This window comes from Rhipicephalus microplus, unplaced genomic scaffold (assembly GCF_043290135.1).
Source record: "Rhipicephalus microplus isolate Deutch F79 unplaced genomic scaffold, USDA_Rmic scaffold_23, whole genome shotgun sequence".
NCBI lineage: Eukaryota > Metazoa > Arthropoda > Arachnida > Ixodida > Ixodidae > Rhipicephalus > Rhipicephalus microplus.
This window is the reverse complement of record NW_027464596.1, coordinates 133,315-150,962: the sequence shown is the minus strand read 5'-3', so window position 1 is coordinate 150,962 and position 17,648 is coordinate 133,315.

Sequence of the window (17,648 nt, the reverse complement as noted above, 5' to 3'; positions counted from 1 at the left end):
CACGTGTCATGTGAAAACATGACAACATACCACGCTGAAAGCGTACTCGCGGGCGTTTGACTAGCTCCCCTTATACTATATTTGGTATCACGTGACGTTAATAGGTGACGAAGATAAATGACGCATCCAAACATGATAATAATGACACCGGAGTCATGAACGGCATCATTCACCTCCACCTCGTGACGTTGTGTTGCTTTTAAAGTGACATATCAATCGTTCTCATTCATGCTTCGCATATCATCGATTCCCACTGTACGTGGGATCTTCCATTTTTTTTTTACTCTCTGGCGCCGGGCACGTGAGGCGATGCTCGGTGGTTTTGCTGGGGAGCGCGGTGATTGGGACGGCCACAGAGAACCACGCCGCGCACCCTTAATCTCGGAGGCCATGTTCCAGTGGACGTTTTGCGGTGCGGGGAAAGCGAGGGGCGTCTGCTACGCGCGGTAGTTTTTGTGCTGTATTTGCATGCAGGGCAATTTAAGTATGCTCAGCTTCATTAATGAGGTGTGGAATGGAGCTCACCCATAGCTAAGAGTTGTGTTAGTGCCTGGGGTAGCAAGAAAACGCAAAAATTGATCTTTGAAACAGCATCAACGCTGTTAGTTCTGGTGCTAGAGTTCAAGTACGCTGATTTGGTAGCTGTGCGCGCGCAAAAACGCATAACTTGAAAGGAAATCACAAAAACAATTTGAATCGCACAGGCAAGGGAGTAATAACACCATGCATGCAAGAACTACGAGTAATGAATAAAGTAAATTACGTTGTCAGTCACCTTAAATACCTAACTGCAGTGATGATGATGATGATGTTTGATGTTTTATGGCGCAAGGGCCGATTCACGACCAAAGAGCGCCAGTTCATCTTACTAAAAAATATGGACAATGATTGTGATAAGCGGCTGTATAAGGGCCATAAAATTCCTCGCAGTAAGGCGGGTAAAAACATACAGGTAATAAAATCATGACCATGCCGTGAAAGGTGTGTGTGATGTGAACAGATGACAAAAGTTGGTGATAATAAAAGACGATGGTGGATATGTATGGCAATAGCACAAGTGCCTCACTCGTTCAAACCCTTGCGTCCAAGGGCCGTGAGGCATGTGCTTTTTTGTGTAGCCACCGCAGCAAAAACCTCTCTGGAGAGGTCCTGCTACGGTATGCCCGGGTATATGACATGAAAGCTGTGAATTTCTTTTAAAAACGCTAACAATGAATTATGACTAAAAAGTGGTTCCCTACCGACAAACATTGCAGGGTGTAAAGGTATATGTTGTCGGTAGAGTATTGGAAAATGTTGTTTTCTAAGAGTTTCTAAGTGTTTACACTGAATTAACATGTGAAGGACGGTTAAGTATTCCCCACATCTGTCACACAATGGTGGATTGCCACCAGACAAAAGGTGTGTGTGTGTCGTGTATGTGTGTCCTATCCTGAGTCTTGTTAGTGTTACCTCTGTTAGACGCGATTTTGATACTGGTGGCCAATGGCCAAGGTGTGGCTTGATAACGTGTAGTTTGTTTTGTGTGTGTGTATCCCACTTGCTCTGCCAGTAGTCCCTGAGTTTTCGTTTGAGAGACGGCTTAAGATCAAGGACCGGGATTGATGTCGGTGTAACGGCGGTGCTTTCGTGGGCGGATGCAGCAAGCTGATCCGCCATCACGTTGCCTTGAATCTCACGGTGCCCTGGCACCCAGCACACAACAACATGTCTGTTGAGTGTGTAGAGGGTGCATAAAATGGAGTAAAGTGAAACGAGGACAGGGTTTTTTTGTTTTTTAAGACTGTGCAGAGCCGTTACCACACTGAGGGAGTCTGTATAAATTACTGCTTTTTGTATTTGTGATTGTTTGATGTGTTTAGCTGCCACAAGTATCGCGTAAGCTTCCGCTGTGAAGATACTTGTGCCTGGATGTAGAGGGCCAGCATCCGAAAAGGAAGGGCCAACAGCAGCGTAGGACACAGAAGAGTTAGACTTAGAGGCATCTGTGAAAAACTCAGGACGTGTGTATTTGTATTGAAGTTCCAAGAAGTATGTTCGAATATGGGCAATAGGCGCATGTTTTGTAACTTCTAAAAAAGACACATCGCAATCTATAGTCTGCCACTGCCACGGTGGCGGGTATGCAACAGGAGCCATTAAACTGTGTTCAAGTGATACTGCAGTTTCTTCAGCTAGACCCTTCAGGCGAACTGAGAAGGGCTGCCTCATTGAAGGCCTGTTTTGAAAAAAAATGGAGCTCGATAAGTCATTAATAGTAGAGTATGAGGGGTGCCTCTTGTCTGCTTTCACCTTAAGGAAATATATAAAGGACATGTAGGTTCTTTGCAGATGAAGGGACCACTCATTTGACTCAACGTAAAGGCTTTCTACGGGGCTGGTGCGAAAAGCACCCGTAGAAAGGCGGATGCCCGAATGGTGCACGGGATCCAGCATCTTCAAAGCACTTTGAGTCGCTGACTGATAAACAATGGCCCCATAATCTAAGCGGGTGCGAATAAGGCTTCTATACAGGTTCATGAGGCATTTCCTGTCACTACCCCACGTAGTACGTGACAACACTTTTATAACATTCATGGCTTTTAAACATTTTGTTTTTAAATACTTTATGTGGGGTACGAAGGTCAACTTGTTGTCCAAGATTAAGCCTAAGAATTTATGCTCGGCTTTGACGGACAGTTGTTGCCCGTTCAGTTGAATGTCGGGTTCCGAGTGCATGCCTCTCTTTCGAGAGAACAAGACACATGTGCTTTTTTGTGGGTTAAGTCGAAATCCGTTTTCATCTGCCCATTTGGAGACCTTATTTAAACCAAGCTGAACCTGCCGCTCACACATGGCCAAGTTGCATGACTTGAAGCCAAGCTGAACGTCGTCGACATATGTACAATAGAACATATTGCGAGGGATGGACAAGTGCAAGGAATTCATCTTGATGAGAAAAAGTGTGCAGCTAAGTACACCACCTTGTGGCACGCCTGTTTCCTGGACGAATGTTTGGGAAAGAACCGTGCCCACTCGGACACGGAATGTCCGGTTTGACAGGTAACTTTCGATTATGTGAAACATTCTTCCGCGCACGCCAAGGTGGGACAGGTCTCTTAGAATTCCGAAACGCCATGTTGTATCATAAGCCTTTTCGATATCGAGGAATACAGAGAGAAAATATTGTTTATGGACGAAGGCGTCCCTGATCTGTGCCTCGATACGAACAAGGTGGTCTGTGGTGGATCTACTTTCTCGAAACCCGCACTGAAATGGATCGAGCAAATTGTTTATTTCAAGAAAGTGTACAAGTCTGCAGTTTATAATTTTTTCAAAGATTTTGCACAAGCAGCTTGTGAGTGCAATAGGCCTATAACTGGAAGGTAAGGAAGGGTCCTTGCCCTCTTTCAAAACGGGAATTATAATAGCCTCTTTCCAGGAGTTAGGGATAGTGCCAGAAAACCAGATAGCATTGTACAAACAAAGTAAGGTTTTTCGCGTTTCGATCGGCAGGTTCTTTATCATTTCATAAACGACACGGTCAGAACCTGGGGCAGAAGTACTGCAGGAGTTTAGGGATGTTCGGAGCTCAGCTAGACTGAAAGCTTGATTATATGCCTCGTATCCAGTGCATTTGTGTTCGAGTTTCTGCTTTTCTATTCTTGTTATGTATTTTTGGAAAGTGTCAGTATAGTGGGATGAGCTGGACACCTGTTCGAAGTGTGCACCGAGGAAGTTTGCCTGATCTTCCAAGGTGTCACCCTGAGTGTTTACGAGTGGAAGTGTGTGTACTTGTTTTCCTGCTATCCTACCGACCATGTTCCAGACTTTAGCTTCCTGTGTGTATGAATTGATCCCTGACAAAAACTTCTGCCAACTTTCTCTTCTTGCCTGCCGACGCGTTCGCCTGCCTTGAGACTTTATTTTCTTGAAGGTGTCAAGATTTTCGGCTGTCGGTGAGTTCCGAAGCAGCCTCCAAGCTCTGTTTTGCTGTTTGCGCGCGTTTCGGCATTCAGAGTTCCACCATGGCACACGCCGTTTTCCAGGGTGTCCATTTGTTTGTGGGATGCATTTTGTTGCAGCATCAATCAAAAATGCTGTGAAGTAGTTGACAGCAACATCAATGTTCAAAGTACTTATGTCATTCCAACCTAGACGAGCGATGGTATAAAAGTGTTCCCAGTCGGCTCTGTTTATGAGCCACTTGGGAACACGTGATGGACACTCAGTTACTGTATTTGTGCTCAAAACTATGGGGAAGTGGTCACTTCCGTACAGATTACTGATGACTTTCCACTGGAGTAGGGGCACAAGAGATGGGGATACTATGCTTAGGTCTATGGAGGAGTAGGTGTTATTGGCGAGATTATAATACGTTGAGTCTTTTCAATTTAGAAGACACGCGCTTGAGGAGAGAAGGAACTCTTCTATCAATCGACCTCGCGCGTCATACCGAGAGTCACCCCATAGCCTGCTATGCGCATTAAAGTCTCCAAGGAGAACATAGGGCTCCGGAAGTTCATCAATTAAAGAGTGTAAATCACGTTTTTGCAGCTGATAGCTAGGAGGAATGTAGATAGTGCAGATTGTGATCAGTTTATCAAAAAGAACTGCTCGAACAGCCACTGCCTCAAGGGATGTTTGGAGTTGTAAGTGTGTGCATGCAATTCCTTGATTCACAATGATGGCAACACCTCCGGATGATGTCATAGCATCAACACGGTCCTTTCGGAATATAACGTATTTACGGAGAAAATTTGTGTGCTTTGAATTAAGGTGTGTTTCTTGTACACACAGCACTTTTGGTGAGTATTCGTGTAAGAGTTCTTGGATGTCGTCAAGGTTTCTGAAAAGGCCCCTGACGTTCCATTGTATAATTTGAGTGTTCATGGTGAATGTAAAATAGTGCTGTGTGTACGAAAAGCGAGTGGCTGTTTAGACAGAGTTTGACTTCACTTAACAGGGCCGTCACCAGGCCCTGTTATCGGCTTTTTTGTTTTCTTGGCGCGCTCCAAGGAGCCACGCCGCTCTTTCGGCACCAAGGGTGCCGACGTATCCATTGCCTCCTCAGAGGCACTGGATGCCCGCACGTGCGGGCTGCTAGTTCGAATTTCGGGCCTCACCTGCGGAGGTGAGGCCTTGAGACTGGAGGACTCTGGAGTCTCCGGTCTCTGTTTGGGAGTAGGCGGTGTAGCCTGGGCTACAGCCGCCTTGGGGGCAGGCGCCACAACCACCGGCTCGGTATGCGCGGGCCGAGGGAGTGGCGAGGGCTGGTGCGGCGGTGCCCCCTGACGCGCCGCATCAGCGTATGTAGCTCCATAGAATGGAGCGACTCTTCGCCGTGCTTCCTTAAATGTAATGTTTTCCTTCACCTTCAACGTAATTATTTCTTTTTCTTTTTTCCAGTATGTGCAGGAGCGTGAATATGCGGCATGGTTTCCTTCGCAGTTTACACAGTGTGGTGGTTGTTTGCAGTTCTCAGACACGTGGCCTAGAACTCCACATTGTGCACAAGTCTGGCGACCACGACACGTTTTGGAGCCATGGCCATATTTCTGGCATTGGAAGCAACGGCGGGGGTTGGGAATATATGGTCTCACGGATGTCTTTGTGTACCCAGTCTGAATAGTTTCCGGCAAATCGCTCGAAGCAAAAGGTCAGTACTAAGTGTTTGGTTGGGATTTCCTTTTGATCTCTTCTGATCTTAATACGCTGTACGTTTGTCACGTTCTGGCTCTTCCATCCTTCCAGAAGTTCAGCTTCCGTCAGCTCAAGCAAATCTACGTCTGATACGACCCCGCGAGATGAGTTCATGGACCTGTGTGGCGTAATACTGATGGGTGTGTCTCCAAACGTTGTGAGGGTGTTCAGTTTATCGAATTGGTTTTGTTCATGTATTTCAAGGAGTAGATCTCCACTGGCCATTTTGGTAACCTTGTACCCGGCACCGAGAGTTTCGGTTAAGGACCTAGCCACTACGAAGGGGGATACTGTTCTGGCTTGCTTGTTAGTTTTTTCACAGTGTATAACATGGAATCGAGGAAAGGTTTGTCTTGGCCGCATGAAAAAGTTGATATCTTCGGTGCGTACCCGCTTTGAGGAGGCACGATCACTTAGTAAAGGGAATGCTTTGTGCATGCTAATTGTATGTTGTTCGGTGGCGTTGGCGGCCACCCACCACGGAGCCCAACGAGGGGACGCTGCAGGTTTACAGATGCTGAAACCTGCAGACGCCAGCCGTACAACGCCACTATAACCCAATGCGCCTAGACCAAGGTAGGCTATTTGCACAGGGTTAACCCTAGCCGCCAGGAAGTTTGGAAGTAAACGGAAGAGAGTAGAAGACAGGACAGATAAACAGTAAGAGATAAAGACGAAGATGTAGGGAGAGAGAGATAGGAAAAGGCGACTGCCGATTTCCCCTGGGTGGGTCAGCCCAGGGGTGCCGTCTACGTGAAGCCGGGGCCAAAGGGGTGTGTTGCCTCTGCCGGGGGGCCTTAACGGTCCAATCACCCAGCGTCGGCTCAACCCCCAGGATCCCTTTTTCCCCGGACACGGCAAAGCCACGCACGGCTAGGCGTGGGAGGGAGTAGAAACTCCCCCGTTAGCTCGGGTCCGTGGTGTCGCTACACACCAAACGCCTACTTGCGCAGGCGCCCCTGCGGGCACCTAACTGCAGTGACCTTTTGGCTCACCATGACGGGCTTTTTAGGCACGGTCGCCGGTGGTTCGCATCCACACACACATGTTATATTAGACAACTTGTTAGCATGGACTCCTACTTTTTCAGAACAGACAACTGCTAGAAGAGAACATTGCCGTACCACCGCAATATCATTCAACTTATTTCGTTTTAGACCTAGCGTACAGCAACAAAGATTGCCATGCGTCAAGCTTGTTTCAATTCAGACATTCAAAAGAAGACCAGTGCCAGAATAACACATTTTATTCCATGTTTATGCAATAAATACGTAATATAGGAAAGTGCCTTAAATGTACCCACAGCACATTAAATTAAAGATACAATAATCAGCACTTTTGCTGTGCAAATTAACTTACTGTAACAAAATACGTTGAGCAACTGCAAATGCAAATATGTTCTATCACTTTAAGAAATTGTGAAAATACGCATTTTCTACATGTCATATCATTACAAAAATGTTTAATGCAATACCATATACTTTAAACAGGTAGCTTGAATAGCAACAGTTGCTTGAATAGCAACTGTAAGTTTCGGTGCGATTTAGGGTCACTTATGTGCCGAGATTGTCCTTATCTACAGGGATCGAATGAGCATAAAATTTTCGAAGAAAGTAAAACAGGAAAAGAATCCTCGTAATTTCTTGTTATTTGTCGACCGTTTCCATAACTTGAACTATTCGATTATTGATAGCAAGGTATATTACGAAGCAGGAAACATCAAGTATACGAAATAATTCTCTGAAGTTACATGTTAAACTTCACCGAGTGTTACGCTTTTCTAACACACGGCGAAAGCTGCGTCAATGATGCCTCACGCACGCTTGTTTTCTGACGTTCGCTCGTAACATGTTCATTTACTTCATTTGCCTTGTTTACCTGCATACCTTGTCGTTGTACAAATTTTACGAATGTGCTCAGTTCTTCCAAATCTAAGAGTAAGTTGTAAACGAGATAGGTGGTGACCACGTTCCCATCATCTGGTGGAGACAAATCATACCACACGTGATATTTTATAACGAAAGCCTCAGATTCTTCATAACACGCGCAAAATGAGCGTCGACGTTGGTGTCGCGCGTCGGCAGCGACGGCACGTACGAGGGCGTACACGCACAGTTACACGGTTCGTTGTCAGGGGGAGGAGGTGAAGATTCATCGCACATGACATATTTATACGAGTCTGAACGATATGCCTTGTGCTGACACAGCTAAGGAAAGCGTAGCGTCCCTGTCGTGGTGCATAGTCGACGCAGCATAATCAACTATGAAAGAAAAACAATAACAAAGGGCAGTGCCCCGCCTGCTGCGACTCTATTCAGTTTCCTCGTCGTCCCTAATACTGAGACGCGATATCTTAATTGCACAGCTGCGCGTACAGAAATAGAACGCGCCCCAACTTCTGCAACACGTGGTTCATTTCGTTAATTACGTTCCACACACTCGCGAACAAATTCAGGCAAAGTTCTGTTTGGAGTCTCATACCCTAGTTGCCAGATTTTGGGTTGGTTGTTGGCAAGGTTCTGTTTGGCGTCTGATACCCCAGTTGCCAGACCTTGGGATGGTTGTTGGCAAGATTTTGTTTGGCGTTTCATACCCTAGTTGCCAGACCATGGGGTGGTTGTTTCCAGACTGCCGCCAAATTTGGCAGAGAAATTCATCCCTGTAATTGTGGCTTCTCCGTGAGAGTTTTGTGTCGTCCGCGCTGCATCTCGCGAGTGCGTTAGCTACGTTGGCTGTTTTATTTACGAAATGAAGGTAAAACGCGCGTCGCAGAAGTCGGGGCTCGTTCTTGTGCTGTGTGAGCTGCTGTGCAAGTAAGAGATCGTGTCTCAGAAATAGGGAATCAGTGACGCGTCACCCGCCGTGCACTTCGCGTGTGCGTGTGCGACGAACTTGTCACTGAGTGCGACATTGGGTGTGTTAATTGACGGAATGAACCGCGCGTTCCAGTAGTCGGGGCGCAGAGATCGCGTCTCAGTATAAGCTCCTTAAAACGGCTCCTGTTCATCCCTCGTTGTAGTCGTAGTGCGTAACCAGTGTTACATTTTGACCTGCAAGGTGGTGCCGGTGGGAGACTTCTCCTGTGCGTTGTTGGGGAGACTTCTCCTGTGCGTTGTTGAACAATAATAAATTCGTACCGTGCGCGTTAACTAAAAGCCGAATTCTCCTGTCTCTCATTCCCAATTAGCGGCCATTGGCATGCACAATGAGCACTATCTGACAAGAAATGGTTGCTAGATTAATAAAAGAAAAGCGGCGCACAAAAAGACGGAGACAAAGAAGAGGACCACACACAGCACTGCACTCAGAAATGAAAGTTTAATCCGAGCAACAAAAATGCTAAAACCAATTGACCATTTGCGGGAAAACCACTGCGCATGAGCAGTAACCGCACAGGTAGCGTTCCTGTACAGGCGTTTTGGTTTTGGTTGGAAAACATCAGCCTGGCGTTCCATCAATATGACCCGTAGTAACGGCGAACACTGCCGTTTTCACACAAACACCGTACCTCACAGACGGTGCACAAGCCGTCCTCACTGAGCCTATAGTTAATCGACAGACATTTCAAGGTTCAACTTCAAGTGTATAACATAATTTTCTTCTTAAAAGAGCAGGCGTAATGAGCCTGGCGAACCGTCGAGGTAGCGGAGTGCAGGTATCACCTCACTTGGTTATTTCTCAGGCTGAAACGCGAGAAATTCTTGTTTTACACCGTGTATACAAACGTCAACAGAATATTTTTCTCCTTTACCTTCTTGTTTCAGTAACGGGCATGCGTTTTTGGTCCTAAAGCAACAAAACAAGCGTTTTGTTTTCCAACCAAAAGCGAAGCTTTCCTGTTTACACGACAAGGGGCGCTCACTTTTCCGCAAATGGTCAATTGCTTGAAAAAAACGTGCAAAAAAGCAGTGCTTTCCTTCGATCGCAAGTGCTAAGGACGTCCCTGATCGTTCTACGTCAGGGGCGTCCGTCAGTACGAGTCATGGTGCCCGTCACGTCTTGGACGCCTTCGAAGGCGCTTGTCTTCGACGTTGTTGTCCCTACGGGGACTAGTGTCGAGACCGTCGTTGATGCGACGGCCTCAATAGCCGGCCTCCCAGAGGTATACTGCGTGCAGCATCAGGGAGCTCGAAACTTCCAAGTCACCGATAATAGCATGGCCTCCATGTCTCTAATCGTCAATGCTGGCTGCCTGGTGATTGGCGGCGAGCGTGTTCAAGTCGTTCCCGTTGGCCCACAAGTGACCAACGTCGCCAGCCTGTTCCTGCCATCGTTCGTCTCAAACGAAGCTCTCGTCCAAGCGTTATCCCCATACGGCAAGGTGCTCACTGTCACCAGTGGTTTGATGAGCGGGCGACGCAGCGTACTCACTGGAACGCGGTATGTTCGAATGGAGATGAACGCCGCTAATCCTGTGCCGAACTACCTGCGCATCTCCGGTCACCGTGCTACGTTTGACTACCGTGGTCTCCAGCGTGTATGTCGAAGATGCGGCTCAGGGGACCATCTACGAGCCCAGTGCACAACACCGTATTGTGGTCGCTGCGGTGTGCACGGTCACGTTAGTGAAGGATGTGACCGCCCATGTCGACGCTGCGGGGACGGCCGCCCAACTGTGGTTTGCCCTGTCCGCAGCTCTTACTCAGACGCTGCCGCTGGTGCCTTTCCACCACTGACACCGGCAACGGAATCAACTACTGACTCGCGGGACGCAGAGGAGGTCACCGACGCTATGCTGGCCTCACCCCTACAAGTTCCTTCAAACGAAGCGCACAACGAAAGCGCATTTTTGTCGATGCGACGCTTGGCGCGTCGGCCTCCCCGCTGGTGCAGGAACCGTGCGCTTCGAAAGACGCAACGCACTGCCCTGAAAACGGCGTCGTCGTCTCTTCTTTGACGCCACTTGATGTTCAGTGCATAAATGACCCCAGTTATCAGGCTGCTGCTGTTGGAGTTGGCCCTACAACCCCTGTTATTTCGGAAAACAGTGCCGAAAACACCACAGCCTCTTTAGTTGCGGCCGCTCCGACCATTTCGACATCGCGTCGTACACGTAAAAAATTTCCCACACAAAGGGTGCCTACACCGGCCTGCCGAGACGCGGACAGTGCTGCCAGCATCAAGAATGTGGATCCAAGCTTGCCGGAGGCTCAGTCCCTACCTCCTCAGGACACGTCTTCAGAAGACGACTTCAGCCTGGGACTGGATAGTAGCATCGGACTGTCTAGCCTTGCCGATTTTGACGTCGGAATGGGAGCTCCACGTGAAATAAAGCGAGGGCACACTTCCAGCTCTTGCTCCGATGAACGCAGTGATGGCCGTGGTAAATCCCAACGGTCCAAAAAACCTCGACCCTCTTCTGGAGGGTCGAACAGTGCGTTGCAATTTGGTCGAGCAAGTGTCCCCTGGACACTTTCCAGGACACCGTGTAGAACTATGCGTCCAGGTTAGTCTTTACTTTTTATTATGGGTACTACACTGCATATTATTTCATTGAACGTTCAGGGTTTTCGCAGTCCGGCAAAGCAAGCTGAAGTGATTAGTGTCGCCCGCGCTGCAAATTGTGATGTTTTGTGCCTCCAGGAAACAAATTTTTTCTCGCTATCCGACGTGCTTGCTTTTAAACGAAAGTTCAACCTAGATTGTTATTTCTCTTTTGCTACATCTCGTTTTACGGGAGTAGGTATTATTATTTTTAACTGAGCTCAATTAAGGGATCATCATGCTTTTTACGATGGCGTGGGCAGGGTTTTGGGTTTAGACTGTAGCTACTTTTCTTTCAGATTAAGGATACTGTGTGTGTATGGGCCAGCGCAAGCTAGACAGTCTAATGACTTTTTTAGAGACCTGGATGTGTTTTTTCTTGACGGTCGTGATGTCATTTTGATTGGCGACTTCAACTGCGTTCTAAATACGCGAACCGATGTACAAGGTCCTGGCTGGGGCCGGTCTGCTTGGAATTCACGCGAGCTTCGTCGCCTTGTCCACCACTTTTCATTACTAGACGCGCACAATGTAGTGCGCGGAAATACCTTTGTTTGGACATGGCGACGTGGACGGTCCTCCAGCAGGCTCGACCGGGCTTATATCCCACGAGCGTTAGAGGCGTTTGTCTCTGATTTATGCATTCCGTCCTTCCCACCTTCTCCTGTGTACGTATCTGACCATCGGCCTATTGTCTTGAAGCTCGAAGTTTTATTTTCTTTTTCAGAAAAGCCATGGCGTCTAGATGTTCGCGTCCTGCAGGACGCGCGCTCAAGATCAGATTTGTCACACGCAATACGTGTGTCGCTCACTGCGTCTAGTCCTGAAGATTGGGATGAGCTTAAAACACAGTGGCGCCTGCACTGCGCAGTAGAGGGGCGTTCGCTTCGTCGACGCGTTTCCGAAGAGCTTGCTGATACCGCGATGAAGTTACGCATTGCTTTGCGCGCCGAGACACCTTCTCCACTGATGCGAGCGTGGCAGCGTGAACTGCGTGAACGCTTTCAGCGCTTGACTGCTGCTTCGTCCCTGGCGGCAGCAGCATGGCGCTGTAGACACAACCCATGTGCACATCCCGAGGTGCTGTGCTACGCGAGACATTCATTTTTTGGGCAATCACAGCCATCTGTCTCTATCACAGCACAAATACCACCTGCACAGTGCCTTCTTACGCGAGATCGATATGTTTTCTTGGGGCATTTTGAAGCAATGTCGTGTTCGGCCACGCGGACTAACTGTGATGAAACACCGCCAATGCTTAGAAGTTTGCCCCGTATTCCTCAAGAAGCTGCGGATTGCCTGCACATCCCTCCGTCGTCTGAAGAGGTAAAGGCGGCGCTGAAATCTATGAAACGTGGAACGGCCCCAGGGCCAGACGGTTTTCCTGTTGAGTTTTACTTGACATTTTGGGATGAGATTGGTGCTACATTTACCGCGGTTATCCGGCGATGCTACGAAGACGGTGTCTTTCCTTCAAGTTTTCGAGATGAACGCATTGTGCTTATTCCAAAGAGTGATGCTTCCTCTGTTAATCCTGAAGATTGGAGACCTATCACGCTCCTCAACGTTGACTATAAGATATTCGCGGTGGTAGCCGTTCAACGTTTGAGGGGTCTGTTGAACACCCTAGTAGGTCATCACCAGACTTCATCAGTGCTTGGACGAGAAATACACAGCTTGTCATATACCACACGTGATATCATAGCTTATACTTTGTCGCGATCTGCGCGTGGTATCCTTGTGTCTTTGGACCAGGAAAAAGCGTTTGACCGACTAGAGCACGCGTATATCTTTAATGTGCTCACAGCCTTCGGCTTTTCTCATTCGTTTGTGGAAATAATTAAAAATACGTACACTGGTCTGAAAAGCACACTAGTTCTAGATGGTTGGAAAAGTGCCGCCTTTTCCATAACACGTGGGGTCCGTCAGGGATGTCCATTGTCTCCTGTGCTATTTGTCCTCAGCCTTGAGCCATACTTGCGTGCTCTTGACGCGGATTCACGTGTCCGGGGTCTTGCGCTTCCTGGTAGCGGTGTCGTGAAAGTCACAGCTTTCACTGATGATATAACCTTGTACCTTTCAGATGAAGATAGCCTTTCACGCAGCCTGCATGTATTTTCCCAGTATGGCGACATTTCAGGTGCAGCGTTGAACATCTCCAAATCCCGGTATTTCTTCATTGGCTCTCCAAACTTCAGGCTTAGCGCCGGTGTTCCCATTCAGCCGACCGCGTCCCTTCGTATTTTAGGTATTTTATACAACCACTACGGCATTTGCGAATCTGTTTGGTTAAACGCTCTCGAGGAAGTAAGACTGAAAATTCAGGATTCACGGGATTTTGACTTCCCGCTTCTTGAGTGGAGGTATCTTGCGCAGACTGTATTTCGCGGGCGCATTTGGTACCTTTCTCACGTCGTGCAACCATCTTTACGTATCGTGCGATCACTGCAGTCTGCTTTGTGTTCCTTTTTTTGGTCAGGCGGCACTGAGTTGGTCTCTCGCGCGGCACTTGGACAGCAGCATGCTCAAGGAGGCTTTGCTTTCCCTTCAGTGTCCATACGCTGTCGGCTGCTGGCACTGCGTTTCCTTTTGCGCCTAGTGCAAGGGGAGGAATCTCCCGCACGAACGCTTGCATATTACTTTCTGGGTACTCACCTTCGCCATTTGATGCCTAATGTGCAACTTAACAGGGGGCCACAGTCAATAACACTTCCTGCGTTTTATGCAACAACTGTTGCATTTTTTCGCCATGTCAAGTCGAGCTGCCCTGGCATAGATGTTTTGAACAACCACATAGTTGAGACAACTGCTGCTTTGTTGCTTCCGTTGGTCCCGCCAGCCCGCCGTGCTCGCTCTAGACGGGTGTCTTGGAGCTCCTTAACGGCTTCTTTTCTGCCTGGACAACTTCGGGACTTCATGTGGCGCCTGGGATGGGGTGTACTTCCCACTCTCGACCGCCTCGAAAGGTGGAGAATAGTCCAATCAGCAACATGTCCGAACTGCTCCCTTCGGGAAACAAATCAGCATTTTCTGAGGCATTGTATCATTGCTCGCGTTTTTTGGAGAGCCGTACATGCCGGGTTTCACTGCCTCAGAGTAAATCGCTTCGTTTCATCTGGGCGTTATTCGCGAGGCCGCTTCGCTTGTCTTCTCATTGTTGCCGGCGCTTTCTGCCTCTGGCGCAACCGCTGCGAGGCGGTTGCAGCGGGCCGCCGCCGCCGCGCGCTCTACCCGATCCTAGAACGATTGTACTCGAAGCTGCTGTCTGTTTTGTCGGAGGAGCTCTTCTTCCTCGGTGAAGAGGAATTTCTTCGGCACTGGTCTTGCCCTTTTGTGTCGGTCTATGACGGACGAGTGAAATTTGTCTTTCGGCCGGCCTGGTATTAGTAGGCTGATCTGTCGACGCGCCGGCAGAAATGGCATGCCAACATGTAAATATGCAAAATGTACATATTTATGTTTTATTTGTCTCTTGTTTACCTTGAAGTATTTTGTGGTTGTGTTTGTGTGAACCATCAAATGTACATGTTCTTTCAACGTCATATCATATCCATGTTTATGTAAATGACGTCTGTCTTGTCATCATCGTTAGAGTATGTCTAAGACGGAAATGTTCTGTTTAGTGTTATTGACGTTTGTGGCAATACATTTTTTCTAATCAAAGCCGCCCATGACAAGTGAGGTACAACGAGATTAAATGATACGCTCATCAATAAAAGTGAACTCTTTCTTGTGCAATGTAACCGAGGTCTGGCTTACGCAAGCATCACGTGACTTGTTAATATGATAGGTTTTAGACACCTCACGGGTGAATTGATCGTGGTGCTTAAAAATAATAACAGTGTTAGACCGATCAGGTGTGCACCCACACGTGGCACAATGCGAAGCCAAATGGGAAGGCGTGCCGTTATGCAAAGAGAGATAGTGCTCCCGCAAACTTTTATTAACACAGCGGCTCGTCTGTCCCACATAATGAAGACCACAAGATAAAGGAATGCGGTACACCACCCCAACAGCACAAGGCACATACTTATTTCTATGGTTTACGGCACATTTCTTTACATCTGGCTTGTCCTTCTTGTCAAGCTGTTTTGACACCAATGCACATATCTTTCCCAATTTATTGGGTGCCCTAAAAACTACATCAACTCCGTAGCGGGAACCAACATTTTTTAATCCATGTGCCAGTTTATGCATATAAGGAATTGCTGCGAACTTCATTTTTTCCCGATTGATTTTCCTAGCTGCACGTCCTTTCAAACCACCAATTAAGTTATCGCAAACAGCCACAATTATGTTAGGAGGGAATCCTGCTTCCTCTAGTCTTGCAACTTGCTTAGCAAAACGCGAACCCAACACATGCCTGCACGATTTTTCTAGAGCGGATTTAAGGCAGGTGAAAGCGATGCCCCTCTTTACCACCTTTGAGTGGGCTGATCCAAAATTAAGAATTGGTTTCACTGATCGTGGCTCAAAACACCAGCAAATACGGGAACTCTGAAACCGAAGTTTAAGATCGAGAAATTGTAGACAGTCGGATTCTGGAACCTCCGATGTGAAGTACAAACCCATGCCTTCTGTCCTGAACACCTTCAACACATTGGAAACAATATCCGGGAACGTGGCATCCTTTATAACAACTAAAAAATCGTCCACATATCGGAAATACGCATCACAGTTCCGCTCAGGATTGTGTCTACAATGCGATCTATTTTGGCTAAAAAAAACACAAAGAACAGGTGCAACGCACGAACCTATACAGACTCCTGAACGCTGGATTAGGGTCTTCCCTCGCCAACCAATGTACGTAGACTTTAGGTAAAAAGCTAGTAATTCAGTGAGCGATTCTGCAGATATACCACTACTACTTCTGAAACGAAGCTCATCATTGTCTTCCTTGATACATTCCTGAACGCACACTAGGAGCTTATGATTAGGAATCGAAAAAAACATGTCAACAACATCTATACTGAACGCCAGACAGGAGCTCGTGTCGCGCTCCCTAAGAAACTGAACCACCGCACCCGAATTTTCCACTCTAAAGGGATCATGAACGCACAGCTGCTTCAAATGGCTTTCTAAATACCTGGATACATTTTTCTGCCACGTATCTGTTTCCGTAATTAAGGTACGAAAAGCCATGTCACGCTTATGGGTTTTTATCAAGAACGGGCTCAATTCCAAACCCTGGCTTTTTGCCACAGAGGAGGCCAATCTCTCAAGATTAAGGTCCCGCAAATGATTAACCGCCTTATCTCTGACCTTGGACAACGTCACAGAGGCTGGCTTAAAGTTCTTCTCTATAGCTTTACATGCCTTTTCTGAAAACATTCCACTATCCATAATGACAAAGAAACCTTCCTTATCCGCCACAACTGGTCTTAAATCCCTACCTACGAGCACTTTAGCCAAATGAAAAACAGGTGAAACATTCCGCGCAATTCCATCAGCTTTGGCTAAGCCATCCACACACTCAACTACACACCGTGGGCGTAAGTCTTCTTCCACACGCCTTGAAACTGTCTTAGCAACCACGACTTTTTCAACCGGGTTCATTCGAGGTTCAAAACCGAACTTGAGGCCCAAACGTAGCACTGATTGAACAGCCTCCGGCAAAGGGGAAGCACTTAGGTTCAAAAACTTGCCGCCTTTGTTCGCCGGTTTTCTTTTTGCTGGAAGCGTCGGTCGCACAGTATTCCAAAGGAACTCACTGAATTCCTTACTTGTTCGACACCAGTCCAGGTAGTCTGAAGACCAGCGGCGCCTTGCATCCTTCCCTGAGGCGTAACAGGATACACGCATGCAATCTTTGAAAACACGAACCTGCCTCCACAGTTCAGACCTCAAGATACGGCACATTCTTCTTGCATGGACCGTAGTAGGCGGCAACCAACCGCATGAAGCTTGTAGGTTCGGAGGGCACAAACCTAGACGTGCGTACCACGACGCGACTCTCGCTTGGCACATACACAGCGCAATTAGTGAAGCCAGGGTGGCCGGATGAGAAGTGCTCAAATTAGAACAAGCAAAAGAGCCCTGTGTACAAGAAATATATTGTAACAGAATAGAAAGTTGGGCGAGTTGGTGTGTATTCATAATAAAAGAAAAGCGGCGCACGAAAAGACGGAGACAAAGAAGAGGACCACACACAGCGCTGCACTCACAACTGAAAGTTTAATCCGAGCAACAAGAATTTAAAAGGTAAAAGCCGCGCATGACAAGTGAGGTACAACGAGATTAAATGATACGTTCATCAATAAAAGTGAACTCTTTTTTGTGCATTGTAACCGAGGTCTGGCTTACGCAAGCATCACGTGACTTGTTAATATGATAGGCTTCAGACACCTCACGGGTGAATTGATCATGGTGCTTAAAAATAATAACAGTGTTAGACAGATCAGGTGTGCACCCACACGTGGCACAATGCGAAGCCAAATGGGAATGCGTGCCGTTATGCAAAGAGAGATAGTGCTCCCGCAACT